This window comes from Chiloscyllium punctatum, chromosome 35 (assembly GCF_047496795.1).
Source record: "Chiloscyllium punctatum isolate Juve2018m chromosome 35, sChiPun1.3, whole genome shotgun sequence".
Lineage (NCBI taxonomy): Eukaryota > Metazoa > Chordata > Chondrichthyes > Orectolobiformes > Hemiscylliidae > Chiloscyllium > Chiloscyllium punctatum.
Genome location: NC_092773.1, coordinates 50,699,864 through 50,727,504, shown reverse-complemented (window position 1 = coordinate 50,727,504; position 27,641 = coordinate 50,699,864).

The following is a 27,641-nucleotide window of genomic DNA, read 5'->3' as shown; positions in this document are numbered from 1 at the left end:
AATCTGCTCGTGCTAATTCATTGGGTACAACTTCTCTCATCCATTCAGTACCAGGCGTTTATCACATCGATTCAATGCAACAAACTGCACCCATTCATTCAATGAAACCATGTTAATTCAAAGAGTAGAGTTTCGCTCAAGTATTCAATGCCTCTTCTATAATGCTTCCATTCAATCAAGCAAATTGCATTCTTTCAAATATTGATACAAACTTCAATGAAATACACGGTATTAATTAATTTATTTGTTTATTTATTTAAATTTATAATTTATTTAAAGAAATAGTGAATCCAATGATCCAATGCGATAAAATCGAGGCACTGAATGAATGAAAGAATCTCGTGCAGTCTCTTTCGTTAGACGTGCAGTCTCTTTCATTGAATTAATGAGTACGGTTTGATTAACTAAATAAATGAGTTAAGTTTGTTTCCTTGAATTAATGATTCTAGATTGATGCAATAGATGACTGAATGCAGTTTGTTCCATTGAATGTATGAGTTAAGCTTCACACATTGATTAAATGAAAAAACTCTACTCATTGGGTTTACGCGTGCAGTTTCTTTGAATGAATGTGTGTCGATGAATCAATAAGTTGATCTCGTGGCACTGCATGTATGAGAGAAGCTCGACTCATTGATTATCACGTGCAGTTTGTTTTATTGAGTGAATGCGTGAGGATTGGTATATTGAATGAATCGCAGAAGCACTACTCTTCAATTATCACATAAAGTGTGTTTCATTGAATGAATGAGTACCGCTTGATTGATGGCATAAATGTGCTAAGTTTGTTGCATTGAATCAATTAATAACGTTTGCTTCATTGAATCAAATGATAGAAGTTTGTATCAATGATTTAATTAATATGGTTTGTTTGATTGAATGAAATCGTTATAGTAGTGGTATTCATTACATGAGAGAAGCTCTAGCCATTGAATTAACCCATGCAGTCTGCTTCATTACTGAATGATTGCAAGCGTTACACTCGAGACGTTGAATACATGAGTGAAGATCTACTCGTTGAATTAACACATCCCGTCTGTTTCATTGAATGAGTGTGTGCAGTTTCTTACATTAATTCAATGCGTAAAACTCGTGGCATTGAATGACTGAGAGAAGTTGTACTCATTGAATTAACTTGAGCAGTTTGTTTCAATTGAGTGAATAGGTTAAGCTTCACACACTGAATGAATGAGAGAAGCTCTACTCATTGGGTTAACACGTGCAGAGACTTTCAATGAATCCAAGTGTGCAGTTTCATTCATTCAATCAATGCGTTAAACTCTTGGCAATGCATTTATGTGAGAAGGTCGACTCATTGATTAGCACGGTGCAGTTTGTTTCATTGAATGAATGAGTTAACCTTCTTCACACAATGGCAGGAGCTCTATTCCTAATAATTAACACGTGGAGTGCAGTTTGATACATTCAATAAACTGCACTCACTCATTCAATGAAACGGACTGCTTGTGTTATGTCAATGAGTATAGCTTCTCTCATGTATGCAATGCGTCTATCATAACGCCTCCATTCAATCATTCAATGTGCATGAATTCAATTAATCAATACATTCTTCAATCATTGATTCAATGAATGAAACGTTATTAATTGATTTAAAGAAATGAACTTAAATCATTTATTTAGTGAATCCAATTGTTTAGTTAAATGCATGGGGTAAGTTTGCTTCATTGAATCAATAAAACGTTTCATTCATTGAAAGTACGATTGAGTCTATGATTCAATGAATGAGTGAATGCAGTTTCCTTCAGAAATGAATATGTTATGCTATTGTATTCATGAGAATAGCGCTAGGCATTGAAAAAAAACGTTCAGCTTATTTCAGGGAATGAATGAATTCAGTTTGAGTCACTGAATAAGAGAAAGAATGCAATTTGTTTCAGTATACAAATGAGTGCTCTTCGATTCATTAAAGTGTATGAGTTGCGTTTGTTGCATTAAATCAATAAATACTTTTGAATCATTGAATATACGAATGTTTTAATGAGGTTTGATACATTGAATGATTCGATGCATTTGGATTCATAAAATGAATGTGTTAAGTTTCTTCCACTGAATCAAAGAAAAACGTCTGATTCAATGTGCGGTTGATGTTTGATTCAATGAATGAACGAATGCAGTTGTTTCATTGAATGAACACGTCAAGCTCGGCAACATGACTTCACGAGATAAGCTCTTCTCATTGAATTGACACGTAGAGTTTTTTGCATTGAGTTGAGTTTGATACAATGTATGCTGATTGTTAAGTGAACTCATGAATGCTCTTTGATCTGTTAAATATTTGAGTTATGTTTGCTTCATTGAAACAAGAAATAACTTTTGATTTATTGAATGTGTCTTTGAAGTAGGATTCATTGAATGAAAGAATGCACTTTGATTCTTTGAAATAAGAAGTTAAGCTCCATGCATTGAATGTATAAGAAAAAATTTACTCATTGAATTAATCCTCACCGATTGTTTCTTTGAATTCAATGTCTCCAGGTTAACACATTCATTCAATGGAACATACTGTATTCATTCACTGAATCAAGCTTCAATCAAACATTGTTCATTGATTCACTGAAACAAACTTAACACAAGATTGAATGAATCCAATAAGAATCGTGCATTCAATGATTCAAACTGCACTCAGTCAATCAATGAAACAAACTGCGCGTGTTATGTCAATGAGTTCGTCTTCTCTAATTCATGCAATGCTTCGGGCTGAACTCATTCATTCAAAGTATCAAAGTGTATTCATTCATTCAATCCTACATTCAATGAATCAAACGTTTTCTTTCAATCAGTGAAACAAACTTGACTCATTCATACATAAAACAAACTGCACTCATTTATTTCCAACAAAAATGCATTCAGTCATTTAAAATTTCATTGAATCAAACTGAATTCATTCCTTCAGTCAATTCTTTCAATAAAACACACTGCACGTGTTAATTCAATGAGTAAAGCTTTTGCCATTCATATAATGTGTCAAGCTTAACTCACTTATTCAATGAGTCGACCTTCTCACATACATGCAGTGCCACGAGTTCGACCCATTGATCCAATGAAACTAACTGCACACATTCACTCAATGAATCACACTACTCGTGTTAACCCAATAAGTAGAGCTTCTCTCATTCATTCGATGTGTCAAGCTTATTTCATTCACACAATGTAACAATCTGCTCGTGCTAATTCATTGGGTACAACTTCTCTCATCCATTCAGTACCAGGCGTTTATCACATCGATTCAATGCAACAAACTGCACCCATTCATTCAATGAAACCATGTTAATTCAAAGAGTAGAGTTTCGCTCAAGTATTCAATGCCTCTTCTGTAATGCTTCCATTCAATCAAGCAAATTGCATTCTTTCAATTATTGATACAAACTTCAATGAAATACACGGTATTAATTAATTAATTTGTTTATTTATTTAAATTTATAATTTATTTAAAGAAATAGTGAATCCAATGATCCAATGCGATAAAATCGAGGCACTGAATGAATGAAAGAATCTCGTGCAGTCTCTTTCGTTAGACGTGCAGTCTCTTTCATTGAATTAATGAGTACGGTTTGATTAACTAAATAAATGAGTTAAGTTTGTTTCCTTGAATTAATGATTCTAGATTGATGCAATAGATGACTGAATGCAGTTTGTTCCATTGAATGTATGAGTTAAGCTTCACACATTGATTAAATGAAAAAACTCTACTCATTGGGTTTACGTGTGCAGTTTCTTTGAATGAATGTGTGTCGATGAATCAATAAGTTGATCTCGTGGCACTGCATGTATGAGAGAAGCTCGACTCATTGATTATCACGTGCAGTTTGTTTTATTGAGTGAATGCGTGAGGATTGGTATATTGAATGAATCGCAGAAGCACTACTCGTTCAATTATCACATAAAGTGTGTTTCATTGAATGAATGAGTACCGCTTGATTGATGGCATAAATGTGCTAAGTTTGTTGCATTGAATCAATTAATAACGTTTGCTTCATTGAATCAAATGATAGAAGTTTGTATCAATGATTTAATTAATATGGTTTGTTTGATTGAATGAAATCGTTATAGTAGTGGTATTCATTACATGAGAGAAGCTCTAGCCATTGAATTAACCCATGCAGTCTGCTTCATTACTGAATGATTGCAAGCGTTACACTCGAGACGTTGAATACATGAGTGAAGATCTACTCGTTGAATTAACACATCCCGTCTGTTTCATTGAATGAGTGTGTGCAGTTTCTTACATTAATTCAATGCGTAAAACTCGTGGCATTGAATGACTGAGAGAAGTTGTACTCATTGAATTAACTTGAGCAGTTTGTTTCAATTGAGTGAATAGGTTAAGCTTCACACACTGAATGAATGAGAGAAGCTCTACTCATTGGGTTAACACGTGCAGAGACTTTCAATGAATCCAAGTGTGCAGTTTCATTCATTCAATCAATGCGTTGAACTCTTGGCACTGCATTTATGAGAGAAGGTCGACTCATTGATTAGCACGGTGCAGTTTGTTTCATTGAATGAATGAGTTAACCTTCTTCACACAATGGCAGGAGCTCTATTCCTATAATTAACACGTGGAGTGCAGTTTGATACATTCAATAAACTGCACTCACTCATTCAATGAAACGGACTGCTTGTGTTATGTCAATGAGTATAGCTTCTCTCATGTATGCAATGCGTCTATCATAACGCCTCCATTCAATCATTCAATGTGCATGAATTCAATTAATCAATACATTCTTCAATCATTGATTCAATGAATGAAAGGTTATTAATTGATTTAAAGAAATGAACTTAAATCATTTATTTAGTGAATCCAATTGTTTAGTTAAATGCATGGGGTAAGTTTGCTTCATTGAATCAATAAAACGTTTCATTCATTGAAAGTACGATTGAGTCTATGATTCAATGAATGAGTGAATGCAGTTTCCTTCAGAAATGAATATGTTATGCTATTGTATTCATGAGAATAGCGCTAGGCATTGAAAAAAAACGTTCAGCTTATTTCAGGGAATGAATGAATTCAGTTTGAGTCACTGAATAAGAGAAAGAATGCAATTTGTTTCATTATACAAATGAGTGCTCTTCGTTTCATTAAAGTGTATGAGTTGCGTTTGTTGCATTAAATCAATAAATACTTTTGAATCATTGAATATACGAATGTTTTAATGAAGTTTGATGCATTGAATGATTCGATGCATTTGGATTCATAAAATGAATGTGTTAAGTTTCTTCCACTGAATCAAAGAAAAACGTCTGATTCAATGTGCGATTGATGTTTGATTCAATGAATGAACGAATGCAGTTGTTTCATTGAATGAACACGTCAAGCTCGGCAACATGACTTCACGAGATAAGCTCTTCTCATTGAATTGACACGTAGAGTTTTTTGCATTGAGTTGAGTTTGATACAATGTATGCTGATTGTTAAGTGAACTCATGAGTGCTCTTTGATCTGTTAAATATTTGAGTTATGTTTGCTTCATTGAAACAAGAAATAACTTTTGATTTATTGAATGTGTCTTTGAAGTAGGATTCATTGAATGAAAGAATGCACTTTGATTCTTTGAAATAAGAAGTTAAGCTCCATGCATTGAATGTATAAGAAAAAATTTACTCATTGAATTAATCCACAACGATTGTTTCTTTGAATTCAATGTCTCCAGGTTAACACATTCATTCAATGGAACATACTGTATTCATTCACTGAATCAAGCTTCAATCAAACATTGTTCATTGATTCACTGAAACAAACTTAACACAAGATTGAATGAATCCAATAAGAATCGTCCATTCAATGATTCAAACTGCACTCAGTCAATCAATGAAACAAACTGCGCGTGTTATGTCAATGAGTTCGTCTTCTCTAATTCATGCAATGCTTCGGGCTGAACTCATTCATTCAAAGTATCAAAGTGTATTCATTCATTCAATCCTACATTCAATGAATCAAACGTTTTCTTTCAATCAGTGAAACAAACTTGACTCATTCATACATAAAACAAACTGCACTCATTTATTTCCAACAAAAATGCATTCAGTCATTTAAAATTTCATTGAATCAAACTGAATTCATTCCTTCAGTCAATTCTTTCAATAAAACACACTGCACGTGTTAATTCAATGAGTAAAGCTTTTGCCATTCATATAATGTGTCAAGCTTAACTCACTTATTCAATGAGTCGACCTTCTCACATACATGCAGTGCCACGAGTTCGACCCATTGATCCAATGAAACTAACTGCACACATTCACTCAATGAATCACACTACTCGTGTTAACCCAATAAGTAGAGCTTCTCTCATTCATTCGATGTGTCAAGCTTATTTCATTCACACAATGTAACAATCTGCTCGTGCTAATTCATTGGGTACAACTTCTCTCATCCATTCAGTACCAGGCGTTTATCACATCGATTCAATGCAACAAACTGCACCCATTCATTCAATGAAACCATGTTAATTCAAAGAGTAGAGTTTCGCTCAAGTATTCAATGCCTCTTCTATAATGCTTCCATTCAATCAAGCAAATTGCATTCTTTCAATTATTGATACAAACTTCAATGAAATACACGGTATTAATTAATTAATTTGTTTATTTATTTAAATTTATAATTTATTTAAAGAAATAGTGAATCCAATGATCCAATGCGATAAAATCGAGGCACTGAATGAATGAAAGAATCTCGTGCAGTCTCTTTCGTTAGACGTGCAGTCTCTTTCATTGAATTAATGAGTACGGTTTGATTAACTAAATAAATGAGTTAAGTTTGTTTCCTTGAATTAATGATTCTAGATTGATGCAATAGATGACTGAATGCAGTTTGTTCCATTGAATGTATGAGTTAAGCTTCACACATTGATTAATTGAAAAAACTCTACTCATTGGGTTTACGCGTGCAGTTTCTTTGAATGAATGTGTGTCGATGAATCAATAAGTTGATCTCGTGGCACTGCATGTATGAGAGAAGCTCGACTCATTGATTATCACGTGCAGTTTGTTTTATTGAGTGAATGCGTGAGGATTGGTATATTGAATGAATCGCAGAAGCACTACTCGTTCAATTATCACATAAAGTGTGTTTCATTGAATGAATGAGTACCGCTTGATTGATGGCATAAATGTGCTAAGTTTGTTGCATTGAATCAATTAATAACGTTTGCTTCATTGAATCAAATGATAGAAGTTTGTATCAATGATTTAATTAATATGGTTTGTTTGATTGAATGAAATCGTTATAGTAGTGGTATTCATTACATGAGAGAAGCTCTAGCCATTGAATTAACCCATGCAGTCTGCTTCATTACTGAATGATTGCAAGCGTTACACTCGAGACGTTGAATACATGAGTGAAGATCTACTCGTTGAATTAACACATCCCGTCTGTTTCATTGAATGAGTGTGTGCAGTTTCTTACATTAATTCAATGCGTAAAACTCGTGGCATTGAATGACTGAGAGAAGTTGTACTCATTGAATTAACTTGAGCAGTTTGTTTCAATTGAGTGAATAGGTTAAGCTTCACACACTGAATGAATGAGAGAAGCTCTACTCATTGGGTTAACACGTGCAGAGACTTTCAATGAATCCAAGTGTGCAGTTTCATTCATTCAATCAATGCGTTGAACTCTTGGCACTGCATTTATGAGAGAAGGTCGACTCATTGATTAGCACGGTGCAGTTTGTTTCATTGAATGAATGAGTTAACCTTCTTCACACAATGGCAGGAGCTCTATTCCTATAATTAACACGTGGAGTGCAGTTTGATACATTCAATAAACTGCACTCACTCATTCAATGAAACGGACTGCTTGTGTTATGTCAATGAGTATAGCTTCTCTCATGTATGCAATGCGTCTATCATAACGCCTCCATTCAATCATTCAATGTGCATGAATTCAATTAATCAATACATTCTTCAATCATTGATTCAATGAATGAAAGGTTATTAATTGATTTAAAGAAATGAACTTAAATCATTTATTTAGTGAATCCAATTGTTTAGTTAAATGCATGGGGTAAGTTTGCTTCATTGAATCAATAAAACGTTTCATTCATTGAAAGTACGATTGAGTCTATGATTCAATGAATGAGTGAATGCAGTTTCCTTCAGAAATGAATATGTTATGCTATTGTATTCATGAGAATAGCGCTAGGCATTGAAAAAAAACGTTCAGCTTATTTCAGGGAATGAATGAATTCAGTTTGAGTCACTGAATAAGAGAAAGAATGCAATTTGTTTCAGTATACAAATGAGTGCTCTTCGATTCATTAAAGTGTATGAGTTGCGTTTGTTGCATTAAATCAATAAATACTTTTGAATCATTGAATATACGAATGTTTTAATGAGGTTTGATACATTGAATGATTCGATGCATTTGGATTCATAAAATGAATGTGTTAAGTTTCTTCCACTGAATCAAAGAAAAACGTCTGATTCAATGTGCGGTTGATGTTTGATTCAATGAATGAACGAATGCAGTTGTTTCATTGAATGAACACGTCAAGCTCGGCAACATGACTTCACGAGATAAGCTCTTCTCATTGAATTGACACGTAGAGTTTTTTGCATTGAGTTGAGTTTGATACAATGTATGCTGATTGTTAAGTGAACTCATGAATGCTCTTTGATCTGTTAAATATTTGAGTTATGTTTGCTTCATTGAAACAAGAAATAACTTTTGATTTATTGAATGTGTCTTTGAAGTAGGATTCATTGAATGAAAGAATGCACTTTGATTCTTTGAAATAAGAAGTTAAGCTCCATGCATTGAATGTATAAGAAAAAATTTACTCATTGAATTAATCCTCACCGATTGTTTCTTTGAATTCAATGTCTCCAGGTTAACACATTCATTCAATGGAACATACTGTATTCATTCACTGAATCAAGCTTCAATCAAACATTGTTCATTGATTCACTGAAACAAACTTAACACAAGATTTAATGAATCCAATAAGAATCGTCCATTCAATGATTCAAACTGCACTCAGTCAATCAATGAAACAAACTGCGCGTGTTATGTCAATGAGTTCGTCTTCTCTAATTCATGCAATGCTTCGGGCTGAACTCATTCATTCAAAGTATCAAAGTGTATTCATTCATTCAATCCTACATTCAATGAATCAAACGTTTTCTTTCAATCAGTGAAACAAACTTGACTCATTCATACATAAAACAAACTGCACTCATTTATTTCCAACAAAAATGCATTCAGTCATTTAAAATTTCATTGAATCAAACTGAATTCATTCCTTCAGTCAATTCTTTCAATAAAACACACTGCACGTGTTAATTCAATGAGTAAAGCTTTTGCCATTCATATAATGTGTCAAGCTTAACTCACTTATTCAATGAGTCGACCTTCTCACATACATGCAGTGCCACGAGTTCGACCCATTGATCCAATGAAACTAACTGCACACATTCACTCAATGAATCACACTACTCGTGTTAACCCAATAAGTAGAGCTTCTCTCATTCATTCGATGTGTCAAGCTTATTTCATTCACACAATGTAACAATCTGCTCGTGCTAATTCATTGGGTACAACTTCTCTCATCCATTCAGTACCAGGCGTTTATCACATCGATTCAATGCAACAAACTGCACCCATTCATTCAATGAAACCATGTTAATTCAAAGAGTAGAGTTTCGCTCAAGTATTCAATGCCTCTTCTGTAATGCTTCCATTCAATCAAGCAAATTGCATTCTTTCAATTATTGATACAAACTTCAATGAAATACACGGTATTAATTAATTAATTTGTTTATTTATTTAAATTTATAATTTATTTAAAGAAATAGTGAATCCAATGATCCAATGCGATAAAATCGAGGCACTGAATGAATGAAAGAATCTCGTGCAGTCTCTTTCGTTAGACGTGCAGTCTCTTTCATTGAATTAATGAGTACGGTTTGATTAACTAAATAAATGAGTTAAGTTTGTTTCCTTGAATTAATGATTCTAGATTGATGCAATAGATGACTGAATGCAGTTTGTTCCATTGAATGTATGAGTTAAGCTTCACACATTGATTAAATGAAAAAACTCTACTCATTGGGTTTACGCGTGCAGTTTCTTTGAATGAATGTGTGTCGATGAATCAATAAGTTGATCTCGTGGCACTGCATGTATGAGAGAAGCTCGACTCATTGATTATCACGTGCAGTTTGTTTTATTGAGTGAATGCGTGAGGATTGGTATATTGAATGAATCGCAGAAGCACTACTCGTTCAATTATCACATAAAGTGTGTTTCATTGAATGAATGAGTACCGCTTGATTGATGGCATAAATGTGCTAAGTTTGTTGCATTGAATCAATTAATAACGTTTGCTTCATTGAATCAAATGATAGAAGTTTGTATCAATGATTTAATTAATATGGTTTGTTTGATTGAATGAAATCGTTATAGTAGTGGTATTCATTACATGAGAGAAGCTCTAGCCATTGAATTAACCCATGCAGTCTGCTTCATTACTGAATGATTGCAAGCGTTACACTCGAGACGTTGAATACATGAGTGAAGATCTACTCGTTGAATTAACACATCCCGTCTGTTTCATTGAATGAGTGTGTGCAGTTTCTTACATTAATTCAATGCGTAAAACTCGTGGCATTGAATGACTGAGAGAAGTTGTACTCATTGAATTAACTTGAGCAGTTTGTTTCAATTGAGTGAATAGGTTAAGCTTCACACACTGAATGAATGAGAGAAGCTCTACTCATTGGGTTAACACGTGCAGAGACTTTCAATGAATCCAAGTGTGCAGTTTCATTCATTCAATCAATGCGTTGAACTCTTGGCACTGCATTTATGAGAGAAGGTCGACTCATTGATTAGCACGGTGCAGTTTGTTTCATTGAATGAATGAGTTAACCTTCTTCACACAATGGCAGGAGCTCTATTCCTATAATTAACACGTGGAGTGCAGTTTGATACATTCAATAAACTGCACTCACTCATTCAATGAAACGGACTGCTTGTGTTATGTCAATGAGTATAGCTTCTCTCATGTATGCAATGCGTCTATCATAACGCCTCCATTCAATCATTCAATGTGCATGAATTCAATTAATCAATACATTCTTCAATCATTGATTCAATGAATGAAAGGTTATTAATTGATTTAAAGAAATGAACTTAAATCATTTATTTAGTGAATCCAATTGTTTAGTTAAATGCATGGGGTAAGTTTGCTTCATTGAATCAATAAAACGTTTCATTCATTGAAAGTACGATTGAGTCTATGATTCAATGAATGAGTGAATGCAGTTTCCTTCAGAAATGAATATGTTATGCTATTGTATTCATGAGAATAGCGCTAGGCATTGAAAAAAAACGTTCAGCTTATTTCAGGGAATGAATGAATTCAGTTTGAGTCACTGAATAAGAGAAAGAATGCAATTTGTTTCATTATACAAATGAGTGCTCTTCGTTTCATTAAAGTGTATGAGTTGCGTTTGTTGCATTAAATCAATAAATACTTTTGAATCATTGAATATACGAATGTTTTAATGAAGTTTGATGCATTGAATGATTCGATGCATTTGGATTCATAAAATGAATGTGTTAAGTTTCTTCCACTGAATCAAAGAAAAACGTCTGATTCAATGTGCGATTGATGTTTGATTCAATGAATGAACGAATGCAGTTGTTTCATTGAATGAACACGTCAAGCTCGGCAACATGACTTCACGAGATAAGCTCTTCTCATTGAATTGACACGTAGAGTTTTTTGCATTGAGTTGAGTTTGATACAATGTATGCTGATTGTTAAGTGAACTCATGAGTGCTCTTTGATCTGTTAAATATTTGAGTTATGTTTGCTTCATTGAAACAAGAAATAACTTTTGATTTATTGAATGTGTCTTTGAAGTAGGATTCATTGAATGAAAGAATGCACTTTGATTCTTTGAAATAAGAAGTTAAGCTCCATGCATTGAATGTATAAGAAAAAATTTACTCATTGAATTAATCCACAACGATTGTTTCTTTGAATTCAATGTCTCCAGGTTAACACATTCATTCAATGGAACATACTGTATTCATTCACTGAATCAAGCTTCAATCAAACATTGTTCATTGATTCACTGAAACAAACTTAACACAAGATTGAATGAATCCAATAAGAATCGTCCATTCAATGATTCAAACTGCACTCAGTCAATCAATGAAACAAACTGCGCGTGTTATGTCAATGAGTTCGTCTTCTCTAATTCATGCAATGCTTCGGGCTGAACTCATTCATTCAAAGTATCAAAGTGTATTCATTCATTCAATCCTACATTCAATGAATCAAACGTTTTCTTTCAATCAGTGAAACAAACTTGACTCATTCATACATAAAACAAACTGCACTCATTTATTTCCAACAAAAATGCATTCAGTCATTTAAAATTTCATTGAATCAAACTGAATTCATTCCTTCAGTCAATTCTTTCAATAAAACACACTGCACGTGTTAATTCAATGAGTAAAGCTTTTGCCATTCATATAATGTGTCAAGCTTAACTCACTTATTCAATGAGTCGACCTTCTCACATACATGCAGTGCCACGAGTTCGACCCATTGATCCAATGAAACTAACTGCACACATTCACTCAATGAATCACACTACTCGTGTTAACCCAATAAGTAGAGCTTCTCTCATTCATTCGATGTGTCAAGCTTATTTCATTCACACAATGTAACAATCTGCTCGTGCTAATTCATTGGGTACAACTTCTCTCATCCATTCAGTACCAGGCGTTTATCACATCGATTCAATGCAACAAACTGCACCCATTCATTCAATGAAACCATGTTAATTCAAAGAGTAGAGTTTCGCTCAAGTATTCAATGCCTCTTCTATAATGCTTCCATTCAATCAAGCAAATTGCATTCTTTCAATTATTGATACAAACTTCAATGAAATACACGGTATTAATTAATTAATTTGTTTATTTATTTAAATTTATAATTTATTTAAAGAAATAGTGAATCCAATGATCCAATGCGATAAAATCGAGGCACTGAATGAATGAAAGAATCTCGTGCAGTCTCTTTCGTTAGACGTGCAGTCTCTTTCATTGAATTAATGAGTACGGTTTGATTAACTAAATAAATGAGTTAAGTTTGTTTCCTTGAATTAATGATTCTAGATTGATGCAATAGATGACTGAATGCAGTTTGTTCCATTGAATGTATGAGTTAAGCTTCACACATTGATTAATTGAAAAAACTCTACTCATTGGGTTTACGCGTGCAGTTTCTTTGAATGAATGTGTGTCGATGAATCAATAAGTTGATCTCGTGGCACTGCATGTATGAGAGAAGCTCGACTCATTGATTATCACGTGCAGTTTGTTTTATTGAGTGAATGCGTGAGGATTGGTATATTGAATGAATCGCAGAAGCACTACTCGTTCAATTATCACATAAAGTGTGTTTCATTGAATGAATGAGTACCGCTTGATTGATGGCATAAATGTGCTAAGTTTGTTGCATTGAATCAATTAATAACGTTTGCTTCATTGAATCAAATGATAGAAGTTTGTATCAATGATTTAATTAATATGGTTTGTTTGATTGAATGAAATCGTTATAGTAGTGGTATTCATTACATGAGAGAAGCTCTAGCCATTGAATTAACCCATGCAGTCTGCTTCATTACTGAATGATTGCAAGCGTTACACTCGAGACGTTGAATACATGAGTGAAGATCTACTCGTTGAATTAACACATCCCGTCTGTTTCATTGAATGAGTGTGTGCAGTTTCTTACATTAATTCAATGCGTAAAACTCGTGGCATTGAATGACTGAGAGAAGTTGTACTCATTGAATTAACTTGAGCAGTTTGTTTCAATTGAGTGAATAGGTTAAGCTTCACACACTGAATGAATGAGAGAAGCTCTACTCATTGGGTTAACACGTGCAGAGACTTTCAATGAATCCAAGTGTGCAGTTTCATTCATTCAATCAATGCGTTGAACTCTTGGCACTGCATTTATGAGAGAAGGTCGACTCATTGATTAGCACGGTGCAGTTTGTTTCATTGAATGAATGAGTTAACCTTCTTCACACAATGGCAGGAGCTCTATTCCTATAATTAACACGTGGAGTGCAGTTTGATACATTCAATAAACTGCACTCACTCATTCAATGAAACGGACTGCTTGTGTTATGTCAATGAGTATAGCTTCTCTCATGTATGCAATGCGTCTATCATAACGCCTCCATTCAATCATTCAATGTGCATGAATTCAATTAATCAATACATTCTTCAATCATTGATTCAATGAATGAAAGGTTATTAATTGATTTAAAGAAATGAACTTAAATCATTTATTTAGTGAATCCAATTGTTTAGTTAAATGCATGGGGTAAGTTTGCTTCATTGAATCAATAAAACGTTTCATTCATTGAAAGTACGATTGAGTCTATGATTCAATGAATGAGTGAATGCAGTTTCCTTCAGAAATGAATATGTTATGCTATTGTATTCATGAGAATAGCGCTAGGCATTGAAAAAAAACGTTCAGCTTATTTCAGGGAATGAATGAATTCAGTTTGAGTCACTGAATAAGAGAAAGAATGCAATTTGTTTCAGTATACAAATGAGTGCTCTTCGTTTCATTAAAGTGTATGAGTTGCGTTTGTTGCATTAAATCAATAAATACTTTTGAATCATTGAATATACGAATGTTTTAATGAGGTTTGATACATTGAATGATTCGATGCATTTGGATTCATAAAATGAATGTGTTAAGTTTCTTCCACTGAATCAAAGAAAAACGTCTGATTCAATGTGCGGTTGATGTTTGATTCAATGAATGAACGAATGCAGTTGTTTCATTGAATGAACACGTCAAGCTCGGCAACATGACTTCACGAGATAAGCTCTTCTCATTGAATTGACACGTAGAGTTTTTTGCATTGAGTTGAGTTTGATACAATGTATGCTGATTGTTAAGTGAACTCATGAATGCTCTTTGATCTGTTAAATATTTGAGTTATGTTTGCTTCATTGAAACAAGAAATAACTTTTGATTTATTGAATGTGTCTTTGAAGTAGGATTCATTGAATGAAAGAATGCACTTTGATTCTTTGAAATAAGAAGTTAAGCTCCATGCATTGAATGTATAAGAAAAAATTTACTCATTGAATTAATCCTCACCGATTGTTTCTTTGAATTCAATGTCTCCAGGTTAACACATTCATTCAATGGAACATACTGTATTCATTCACTGAATCAAGCTTCAATCAAACATTGTTCATTGATTCACTGAAACAAACTTAACACAAGATTTAATGAATCCAATAAGAATCGTCCATTCAATGATTCAAACTGCACTCAGTCAATCAATGAAACAAACTGCGCGTGTTATGTCAATGAGTTCGTCTTCTCTAATTCATGCAATGCTTCGGGCTGAACTCATTCATTCAAAGTATCAAAGTGTATTCATTCATTCAATCCTACATTCAATGAATCAAACGTTTTCTTTCAATCAGTGAAACAAACTTGACTCATTCATACATAAAACAAACTGCACTCATTTATTTCCAACAAAAATGCATTCAGTCATTTAAAATTTCATTGAATCAAACTGAATTCATTCCTTCAGTCAATTCTTTCAATAAAACACACTGCACGTGTTAATTCAATGAGTAAAGCTTTTGCCATTCATATAATGTGTCAAGCTTAACTCACTTATTCAATGAGTCGACCTTCTCACATACATGCAGTGCCACGAGTTCGACCCATTGATCCAATGAAACTAACTGCACACATTCACTCAATGAATCACACTACTCGTGTTAACCCAATAAGTAGAGCTTCTCTCATTCATTCGATGTGTCAAGCTTATTTCATTCACACAATGTAACAATCTGCTCGTGCTAATTCATTGGGTACAACTTCTCTCATCCATTCAGTACCAGGCGTTTATCACATCGATTCAATGCAACAAACTGCACCCATTCATTCAATGAAACCATGTTAATTCAAAGAGTAGAGTTTCGCTCAAGTATTCAATGCCTCTTCTGTAATGCTTCCATTCAATCAAGCAAATTGCATTCTTTCAATTATTGATACAAACTTCAATGAAATACACGGTATTAATTAATTAATTTGTTTATTTATTTAAATTTATAATTTATTTAAAGAAATAGTGAATCCAATGATCCAATGCGATAAAATCGAGGCACTGAATGAATGAAAGAATCTCGTGCAGTCTCTTTCGTTAGACGTGCAGTCTCTTTCATTGAATTAATGAGTACGGTTTGATTAACTAAATAAATGAGTTAAGTTTGTTTCCTTGAATTAATGATTCTAGATTGATGCAATAGATGACTGAATGCAGTTTGTTCCATTGAATGTATGAGTTAAGCTTCACACATTGATTAAATGAAAAAACTCTACTCATTGGGTTTACGCGTGCAGTTTCTTTGAATGAATGTGTGTCGATGAATCAATAAGTTGATCTCGTGGCACTGCATGTATGAGAGAAGCTCGACTCATTGATTATCACGTGCAGTTTGTTTTATTGAGTGAATGCGTGAGGATTGGTATATTGAATGAATCGCAGAAGCACTACTCGTTCAATTATCACATAAAGTGTGTTTCATTGAATGAATGAGTACCGCTTGATTGATGGCATAAATGTGCTAAGTTTGTTGCATTGAATCAATTAATAACGTTTGCTTCATTGAATCAAATGATAGAAGTTTGTATCAATGATTTAATTAATATGGTTTGTTTGATTGAATGAAATCGTTATAGTAGTGGTATTCATTACATGAGAGAAGCTCTAGCCATTGAATTAACCCATGCAGTCTGCTTCATTACTGAATGATTGCAAGCGTTACACTCGAGACGTTGAATACATGAGTGAAGATCTACTCGTTGAATTAACACATCCCGTCTGTTTCATTGAATGAGTGTGTGCAGTTTCTTACATTAATTCAATGCGTAAAACTCGTGGCATTGAATGACTGAGAGAAGTTGTACTCATTGAATTAACTTGAGCAGTTTGTTTCAATTGAGTGAATAGGTTAAGCTTCACACACTGAATGAATGAGAGAAGCTCTACTCATTGGGTTAACACGTGCAGAGACTTTCAATGAATCCAAGTGTGCAGTTTCATTCATTCAATCAATGCGTTGAACTCTTGGCACTGCATTTATGAGAGAAGGTCGACTCATTGATTAGCACGGTGCAGTTTGTTTCATTGAATGAATGAGTTAACCTTCTTCACACAATGGCAGGAGCTCTATTCCTATAATTAACACGTGGAGTGCAGTTTGATACATTCAATAAACTGCACTCACTCATTCAATGAAACGGACTGCTTGTGTTATGTCAATGAGTATAGCTTCTCTCATGTATGCAATGCGTCTATCATAACGCCTCCATTCAATCATTCAATGTGCATGAATTCAATTAATCAATACATTCTTCAATCATTGATTCAATGAATGAAAGGTTATTAATTGATTTAAAGAAATGAACTTAAATCATTTATTTAGTGAATCCAATTGTTTAGTTAAATGCATGGGGTAAGTTTGCTTCATTGAATCAATAAAACGTTTCATTCATTGAAAGTACGATTGAGTCTATGATTCAATGAATGAGTGAATGCAGTTTCCTTCAGAAATGAATATGTTATGCTATTGTATTCATGAGAATAGCGCTAGGCATTGAAAAAAAACGTTCAGCTTATTTCAGGGAATGAATGAATTCAGTTTGAGTCACTGAATAAGAGAAAGAATGCAATTTGTTTCATTATACAAATGAGTGCTCTTCGTTTCATTAAAGTGTATGAGTTGCGTTTGTTGCATTAAATCAATAAATACTTTTGAATCATTGAATATACGAATGTTTTAATGAAGTTTGATGCATTGAATGATTCGATGCATTTGGATTCATAAAATGAATGTGTTAAGTTTCTTCCACTGAATCAAAGAAAAACGTCTGATTCAATGTGCGATTGATGTTTGATTCAATGAATGAACGAATGCAGTTGTTTCATTGAATGAACACGTCAAGCTCGGCAACATGACTTCACGAGATAAGCTCTTCTCATTGAATTGACACGTAGAGTTTTTTGCATTGAGTTGAGTTTGATACAATGTATGCTGATTGTTAAGTGAACTCATGAGTGCTCTTTGATCTGTTAAATATTTGAGTTATGTTTGCTTCATTGAAACAAGAAATAACTTTTGATTTATTGAATGTGTCTTTGAAGTAGGATTCATTGAATGAAAGAATGCACTTTGATTCTTTGAAATAAGAAGTTAAGCTCCATGCATTGAATGTATAAGAAAAAATTTACTCATTGAATTAATCCACAACGATTGTTTCTTTGAATTCAATGTCTCCAGGTTAACACATTCATTCAATGGAACATACTGTATTCATTCACTGAATCAAGCTTCAATCAAACATTGTTCATTGATTCACTGAAACAAACTTAACACAAGATTGAATGAATCCAATAAGAATCGTCCATTCAATGATTCAAACTGCACTCAGTCAATCAATGAAACAAACTGCGCGTGTTATGTCAATGAGTTCGTCTTCTCTAATTCATGCAATGCTTCGGGCTGAACTCATTCATTCAAAGTATCAAAGTGTATTCATTCATTCAATCCTACATTCAATGAATCAAACGTTTTCTTTCAATCAGTGAAACAAACTTGACTCATTCATACATAAAACAAACTGCACTCATTTATTTCCAACAAAAATGCATTCAGTCATTTAAAATTTCATTGAATCAAACTGAATTCATTCCTTCAGTCAATTCTTTCAATAAAACACACTGCACGTGTTAATTCAATGAGTAAAGCTTTTGCCATTCATATAATGTGTCAAGCTTAACTCACTTATTCAATGAGTCGACCTTCTCACATACATGCAGTGCCACGAGTTCGACCCATTGATCCAATGAAACTAACTGCACACATTCACTCAATGAATCACACTACTCGTGTTAACCCAATAAGTAGAGCTTCTCTCATTCATTCGATGTGTCAAGCTTATTTCATTCACACAATGTAACAATCTGCTCGTGCTAATTCATTGGGTACAACTTCTCTCATCCATTCAGTACCAGGCGTTTATCACATCGATTCAATGCAACAAACTGCACCCATTCATTCAATGAAACCATGTTAATTCAAAGAGTAGAGTTTCGCTCAAGTATTCAATGCCTCTTCTATAATGCTTCCATTCAATCAAGCAAATTGCATTCTTTCAATTATTGATACAAACTTCAATGAAATACACGGTATTAATTAATTAATTTGTTTATTTATTTAAATTTATAATTTATTTAAAGAAATAGTGAATCCAATGATCCAATGCGATAAAATCGAGGCACTGAAAGAATGAAAGAATCTCGTGCAGTCTCTTTCGTTAGACGTGCAGTCTCTTTCATTGAATTAATGAGTACGGTTTGATTAACTAAATAAATGAGTTAAGTTTGTTTCCTTGAATTAATGATTCTAGATTGATGCAATAGATGACTGAATGCAGTTTGTTCCATTGAATGTATGAGTTAAGCTTCACACATTGATTAAATGAAAAAACTCTACTCATTGGGTTTACGCGTGCAGTTTCTTTGAATGAATGTGTGTCGATGAATCAATAAGTTGATCTCGTGGCACTGCATGTATGAGAGAAGCTCGACTCATTGATTATCACGTGCAGTTTGTTTTATTGAGTGAATGCGTGAGGATTGGTATATTGAATGAATCGCAGAAGCACTACTCGTTCAATTATCACATAAAGTGTGTTTCATTGAATGAATGAGTACCGCTTGATTGATGGCATAAATGTGCTAAGTTTGTTGCATTGAATCAATTAATAACGTTTGCTTCATTGAATCAAATGATAGAAGTTTGTATCAATGATTTAATTAATATGGTTTGTTTGATTGAATGAAATCGTTATAGTAGTGGTATTCATTACATGAGAGAAGCTCTAGCCATTGAATTAACCCATGCAGTCTGCTTCATTACTGAATGATTGCAAGCGTTACACTCGAGACGTTGAATACATGAGTGAAGATCTACTCGTTGAATTAACACATCCCGTCTGTTTCATTGAATGAGTGTGTGCAGTTTCTTACATTAATTCAATGCGTAAAACTCGTGGCATTGAATGACTGAGAGAAGTTGTACTCATTGAATTAACTTGAGCAGTTTGTTTCAATTGAGTGAATAGGTTAAGCTTCACACACTGAATGAATGAGAGAAGCTCTACTCATTGGGTTAACACGTGCAGAGACTTTCAATGAATCCAAGTGTGCAGTTTCATTCATTCAATCAATGCGTTGAACTCTTGGCACTGCATTTATGAGAGAAGGTCGACTCATTGATTAGCACGGTGCAGTTTGTTTCATTGAATGAATGAGTTAACCTTCTTCACACAATGGCAGGAGCTCTATTCCTATAATTAACACGTGGAGTGCAGTTTGATACATTCAATAAACTGCACTCACTCATTCAATGAAACGGACTGCTTGTGTTATGTCAATGAGTATAGCTTCTCTCATGTATGCAATGCGTCTATCATAACGCCTCCATTCAATCATTCAATGTGCATGAATTCAATTAATCAATACATTCTTCAATCATTGATTCAATGAATGAAAGGTTATTAATTGATTTAAAGAAATGAACTTAAATCATTTATTTAGTGAATCCAATTGTTTAGTTAAATGCATGGGGTAAGTTTGCTTCATTGAATCAATAAAACGTTTCATTCATTGAAAGTACGATTGAGTCTATGATTCAATGAATGAGTGAATGCAGTTTCCTTCAGAAATGAATATGTTATGCTATTGTATTCATGAGAATAGCGCTAGGCATTGAAAAAAAACGTTCAGCTTATTTCAGGGAATGAATGAATTCAGTTTGAGTCACTGAATAAGAGAAAGAATGCAATTTGTTTCATTATACAAATGAGTGCTCTTCGTTTCATTAAAGTGTATGAGTTGCGTTTGTTGCATTAAATCAATAAATACTTTTGAATCATTGAATATACGAATGTTTTAATGAAGTTTGATGCATTGAATGATTCGATGCATTTGGATTCATAAAATGAATGTGTTAAGTTTCTTCCACTGAATCAAAGAAAAACGTCTGATTCAATGTGCGATTGATGTTTGATTCAATGAATGAACGAATGCAGTTGTTTCATTGAATGAACACGTCAAGCTCGGCAACATGACTTCACGAGATAAGCTCTTCTCATTGAATTGACACGTAGAGTTTTTTGCATTGAGTTGAGTTTGATACAATGTATGCTGATTGTTAAGTGAACTCATGAGTGCTCTTTGATCTGTTAAATATTTGAGTTATGTTTGCTTCATTGAAACAAGAAATAACTTTTGATTTATTGAATGTGTCTTTGAAGTAGGATTCATTGAATGAAAGAATGCACTTTGATTCTTTGAAATAAGAAGTTAAGCTCCATGCATTGAATGTATAAGAAAAAATTTACTCATTGAATTAATCCACAACGATTGTTTCTTTGAATTCAATGTCTCCAGGTTAACACATTCATTCAATGGAACATACTGTATTCATTCACTGAATCAAGCTTCAATCAAACATTGTTCATTGATTCACTGAAACAAACTTAACACAAGATTGAATGAATCCAATAAGAATCGTCCATTCAATGATTCAAACTGCACTCAGTCAATCAATGAAACAAACTGCGCGTGTTATGTCAATGAGTTCGTCTTCTCTAATTCATGCAATGCTTCGGGCTGAACTCATTCATTCAAAGTATCAAAGTGTATTCATTCATTCAATCCTACATTCAATGAATCAAACGTTTTCTTTCAATCAGTGAAACAAACTTGACTCATTCATACATAAAACAAACTGCACTCATTTATTTCCAACAAAAATGCATTCAGTCATTTAAAATTTCATTGAATCAAACTGAATTCATTCCTTCAGTCAATTCTTTCAATAAAACACACTGCACGTGTTAATTCAATGAGTAAAGCTTTTGCCATTCATATAATGTGTCAAGCTTAACTCACTTATTCAATGAGTCGACCTTCTCACATACATGCAGTGCCACGAGTTCGACCCATTGATCCAATGAAACTAACTGCACACATTCACTCAATGAATCACACTACTCGTGTTAACCCAATAAGTAGAGCTTCTCTCATTCATTCGATGTGTCAAGCTTATTTCATTCACACAATGTAACAATCTGCTCGTGCTAATTCATTGGGTACAACTTCTCTCATCCATTCAGTACCAGGCGTTTATCACATCGATTCAATGCAACAAACTGCACCCATTCATTCAATGAAACCATGTTAATTCAAAGAGTAGAGTTTCGCTCAAGTATTCAATGCCTCTTCTATAATGCTTCCATTCAATCAAGCAAATTGCATTCTTTCAAATATTCATACAAACTTCAATGAAATACACGGTATTAATTAATTTATTTGTTTATTTATTTAAATTTATAATTTATTTAAAGAAATAGTGAATCCAATGATCCAATGCGATAAAATCGAGGCACTGAATGAATGAAAGAATCTCGTGCAGTCTCTTTCGTTAGACGTGCAGTCTCTTTCATTGAATTAATGAGTACGGTTTGATTAACTAAATAAATGAGTTAAGTTTGTTTCCTTGAATTAATGATTCTAGATTGATGCAATAGATGACTGAATGCAGTTTGTTCCATTGAATGTATGAGTTAAGCTTCACACATTGATTAAATGAAAAAACTCTACTCATTGGGTTTACGCGTGCAGTTTCTTTGAATGAATGTGTGTCGATGAATCAATAAGTTGATCTCGTGGCACTGCATGTATGAGAGAAGCTCGACTCATTGATTATCACGTGCAGTTTGTTTTATTGAGTGAATGCGTGAGGATTGGTATATTGAATGAATCGCAGAAGCACTACTCGTTCAATTATCACATAAAGTGTGTTTCATTGAATGAATGAGTACCGCTTGATTGATGGCATAAATGTGCTAAGTTTGTTGCATTGAATCAATTAATAACGTTTGCTTCATTGAATCAAATGATAGAAGTTTGTATCAATGATTTAATTAATATGGTTTGTTTGATTGAATGAAATCGTTATAGTAGTGGTATTCATTACATGAGAGAAGCTCTAGCCATTGAATTAACCCATGCAGTCTGCTTCATTACTGAATGATTGCAAGCGTTACACTCGAGACGTTGAATACATGAGTGAAGATCTACTCGTTGAATTAACACATCCCGTCTGTTTCATTGAATGAGTGTGTGCAGTTTCTTACATTAATTCAATGCGTAAAACTCGTGGCATTGAATGACTGAGAGAAGTTGTACTCATTGAATTAACTTGAGCAGTTTGTTTCAATTGAGTGAATAGGTTAAGCTTCACACACTGAATGAATGAGAGAAGCTCTACTCATTGGGTTAACACGTGCAGAGACTTTCAATGAATCCAAGTGTGCAGTTTCATTCATTCAATCAATGCGTTGAACTCTTGTCACTGCATTTATGAGAGAAGGTCGACTCATTGATTAGCACGGTGCAGTTTGTTTCATTGAATGAATGAGTTAACCTTCTTCACACATTGGCAGGAGCTCTATTCCTATAATTAACACGTGGAGTGCAGTTTGATACATTCAATAAACTGCACTCACTCATTCAATGAAACGGACTGCTTGTGTTATGTCAATGAGTATAGCTTCTCTCATGTATGCAATGCGTCTATCATAACGCCTCCATTCAATCATTCAATGTGCATGAATTCAATTAATCAATACATTCTTCAATCATTGATTCAATGAATGAAAGGTTATTAATTGATTTAAAGAAATGAACTTAAATCATTTATTTAGTGAATCCAATTGTTTAGTTAAATGCATGGGGTAAGTTTGCTTCATTGAATCAATAAAACGTTTCATTCATTGAAAGTACGATTGAGTCTATGATTCAATGAATGAGTGAATGCAGTTTCCTTCAGAAATGAATATGTTATGCTATTGTATTCATGAGAATAGCGCTAGGCATTGAAAAAAAACGTTCAGCTTATTTCAGGGAATGAATGAATTCAGTTTGAGTCACTGAATAAGAGAAAGAATGCAATTTGTTTCAGTATACAAATGAGTGCTCTTCGATTCATTAAAGTGTATGAGTTGCGTTTGTTGCATTAAATCAATAAATACTTTTGAATCATTGAATATACGAATGTTTTAATGAGGTTTGATACATTGAATGATTCGATGCATTTGGATTCATAAAATGAATGTGTTAAGTTTCTTCCACTGAATCAAAGAAAAACGTCTGATTCAATGTGCGATTGATGTTTGATTCAATGAATGAACGAATGCAGTTGTTTCATTGAATGAACACGTCAAGCTCGGCAACATGACTTCACGAGATAAGCTCTTCTCATTGAATTGACACGTAGAGTTTTTTGCATTGAGTTGAGTTTGATACAATGTATGCTGATTGTTAAGTGAACTCATGAATGCTCTTTGATCTGTTAAATATTTGAGTTATGTTTGCTTCATTGAAACAAGAAATAACTTTTGATTTATTGAATGTGTCTTTGAAGTAGGATTCATTGAATGAAAGAATGCACTTTGATTCTTTGAAATAAGAAGTTAAGCTCCATGCATTGAATGTATAAGAAAAAATTTACTCATTGAATTAATCCTCACCGATTGTTTCTTTGAATTCAATGTCTCCAGGTTAACACATTCATTCAATGGAACATACTGTATTCATTCACTGAATCAAGCTTCAATCAAACATTGTTCATTGATTCACTGAAACAAACTTAACACAAGATTTAATGAATCCAATAAGAATCGTCCATTCAATGATTCAAACTGCACTCAGTCAATCAATGAAACAAACTGCGCGTGTTATGTCAATGAGTTCGTCTTCTCTAATTCATGCAATGCTTCGGGCTGAACTCATTCATTCAAAGTATCAAAGTGTATTCATTCATTCAATCCTACATTCAATGAATCAAACGTTTTCTTTCAATCAGTGAAACAAACTTGACTCATTCATACATAAAACAAACTGCACTCATTTATTTCCAACAAAAATGCATTCAGTCATTTAAAATTTCATTGAATCAAACTGAATTCATTCCTTCAGTCAATTCTTTCAATAAAACACACTGCACGTGTTAATTCAATGAGTAAAGCTTTTGCCATTCATATAATGTGTCAAGCTTAACTCACTTATTCAATGAGTCGACCTTCTCACATACATGCAGTGCCACGAGTTCAACCCATTGATCCAATGAAACTAACTGCACACATTCACTCAATGAATCACACTACTCGTGTTAACCCAATAAGTAGAGCTTCTCTCATTCATTCGATGTGTCAAGCTTATTTCATTCACACAATGTAACAATCTGCTCGTGCTAATTCATTGGGTACAACTTCTCTCATCCATTCAGTACCAGGCGTTTATCACATCGATTCAATGCAACAAACTGCACCCATTCATTCAATGAAACCATGTTAATTCAAAGAGTAGAGTTTCGCTCAAGTATTCAATGCCTCTTCTGTAATGCTTCCATTCAATCAAGCAAATTGCATTCTTTCAATTATTGATACAAACTTCAATGAAATACACGGTATTAATTAATTAATTTGTTTATTTATTTAAATTTATAATTTATTTAAAGAAATAGTGAATCCAATGATCCAATGCGATAAAATCGAGGCACTGAATGAATGAAAGAATCTCGTGCAGTCTCTTTCGTTAGACGTGCAGTCTCTTTCATTGAATTAATGAGTACGGTTTGATTAACTAAATAAATGAGTTAAGTTTGTTTCCTTGAATTAATGATTCTAGATTGATGCAATAGATGACTGAATGCAGTTTGTTCCATTGAATGTATGAGTTAAGCTTCACACATTGATTAATTGAAAAAACTCTACTCATTGGGTTTACGCGTGCAGTTTCTTTGAATGAATGTGTGTCGATGAATCAATAAGTTGATCTCGTGGCACTGCATGTATGAGAGAAGCTCGACTCATTGATTATCACGTGCAGTTTGTTTTATTGAGTGAATGCGTGAGGATTGGTATATTGAATGAATCGCAGAAGCACTACTCGTTCAATTATCACATAAAGTGTGTTTCATTGAATGAATGAGTACCGCTTGATTGATGGCATAAATGTGCTAAGTTTGTTGCATTGAATCAATTAATAACGTTTGCTTCATTGAATCAAATGATAGAAGTTTGTATCAATGATTTAATTAATATGGTTTGTTTGATTGAATGAAATCGTTATAGTAGTGGTATTCATTACATGAGAGAAGCTCTAGCCATTGAATTAACCCATGCAGTCTGCTTCATTACTGAATGATTGCAAGCGTTACACTCGAGACGTTGAATACATGAGTGAAGATCTACTCGTTGAATTAACACATCCCGTCTGTTTCATTGAATGAGTGTGTGCAGTTTCTTACATTAATTCAATGCGTAAAACTCGTGGCATTGAATGACTGAGAGAAGTTGTACTCATTGAATTAACTTGAGCAGTTTGTTTCAATTGAGTGAATAGGTTAAGCTTCACACACTGAATGAATGAGAGAAGCTCTACTCATTGGGTTAACACGTGCAGAGACTTTCAATGAATCCAAGTGTGCAGTTTCATTCATTCAATCAATGCGTTGAACTCTTGGCACTGCATTTATGAGAGAAGGTCGACTCATTGATTAGCACGGTGCAGTTTGTTTCATTGAATGAATGAGTTAACCTTCTTCACACAATGGCAGGAGCTCTATTCCTATAATTAACACGTGGAGTGCAGTTTGATACATTCAATAAACTGCACTCACTCATTCAATGAAACGGACTGCTTGTGTTATGTCAATGAGTATAGCTTCTCTCATGTATGCAATGCGTCTATCATAACGCCTCCATTCAATCATTCAATGTGCATGAATTCAATTAATCAATACATTCTTCAATCATTGATTCAATGAATGAAAGGTTATTAATTGATTTAAAGAAATGAACTTAAATCATTTATTTAGTGAATCCAATTGTTTAGTTAAATGCATGGGGTAAGTTTGCTTCATTGAATCAATAAAACGTTTCATTCATTGAAAGTACGATTGAGTCTATGATTCAATGAATGAGTGAATGCAGTTTCCTTCAGAAATGAATATGTTATGCTATTGTATTCATGAGAATAGCGCTAGGCATTGAAAAAAAACGTTCAGCTTATTTCAGGGAAAGAATGAATTCAGTTTGAGTCACTGAATAAGAGAAAGAATGCAATTTGTTTCATTATACAAATGAGTGCTCTTCGTTTCATTAAAGTGTATGAGTTGCGTTTGTTGCATTAAATCAATAAATACTTTTGAATCATTGAATATACGAATGTTTTAATGAAGTTTGATGCATTGAATGATTCGATGCATTTGGATTCATAAAATGAATGTGTTAAGTTTCTTCCACTGAATCAAAGAAAAACGTCTGATTCAATGTGCGATTGATGTTTGATTCAATGAATGAACGAATGCAGTTGTTTCATTGAATGAACACGTCAAGCTCGGCAACATGACTTCACGAGATAAGCTCTTCTCATTGAATTGACACGTAGAGTTTTTTGCATTGAGTTGA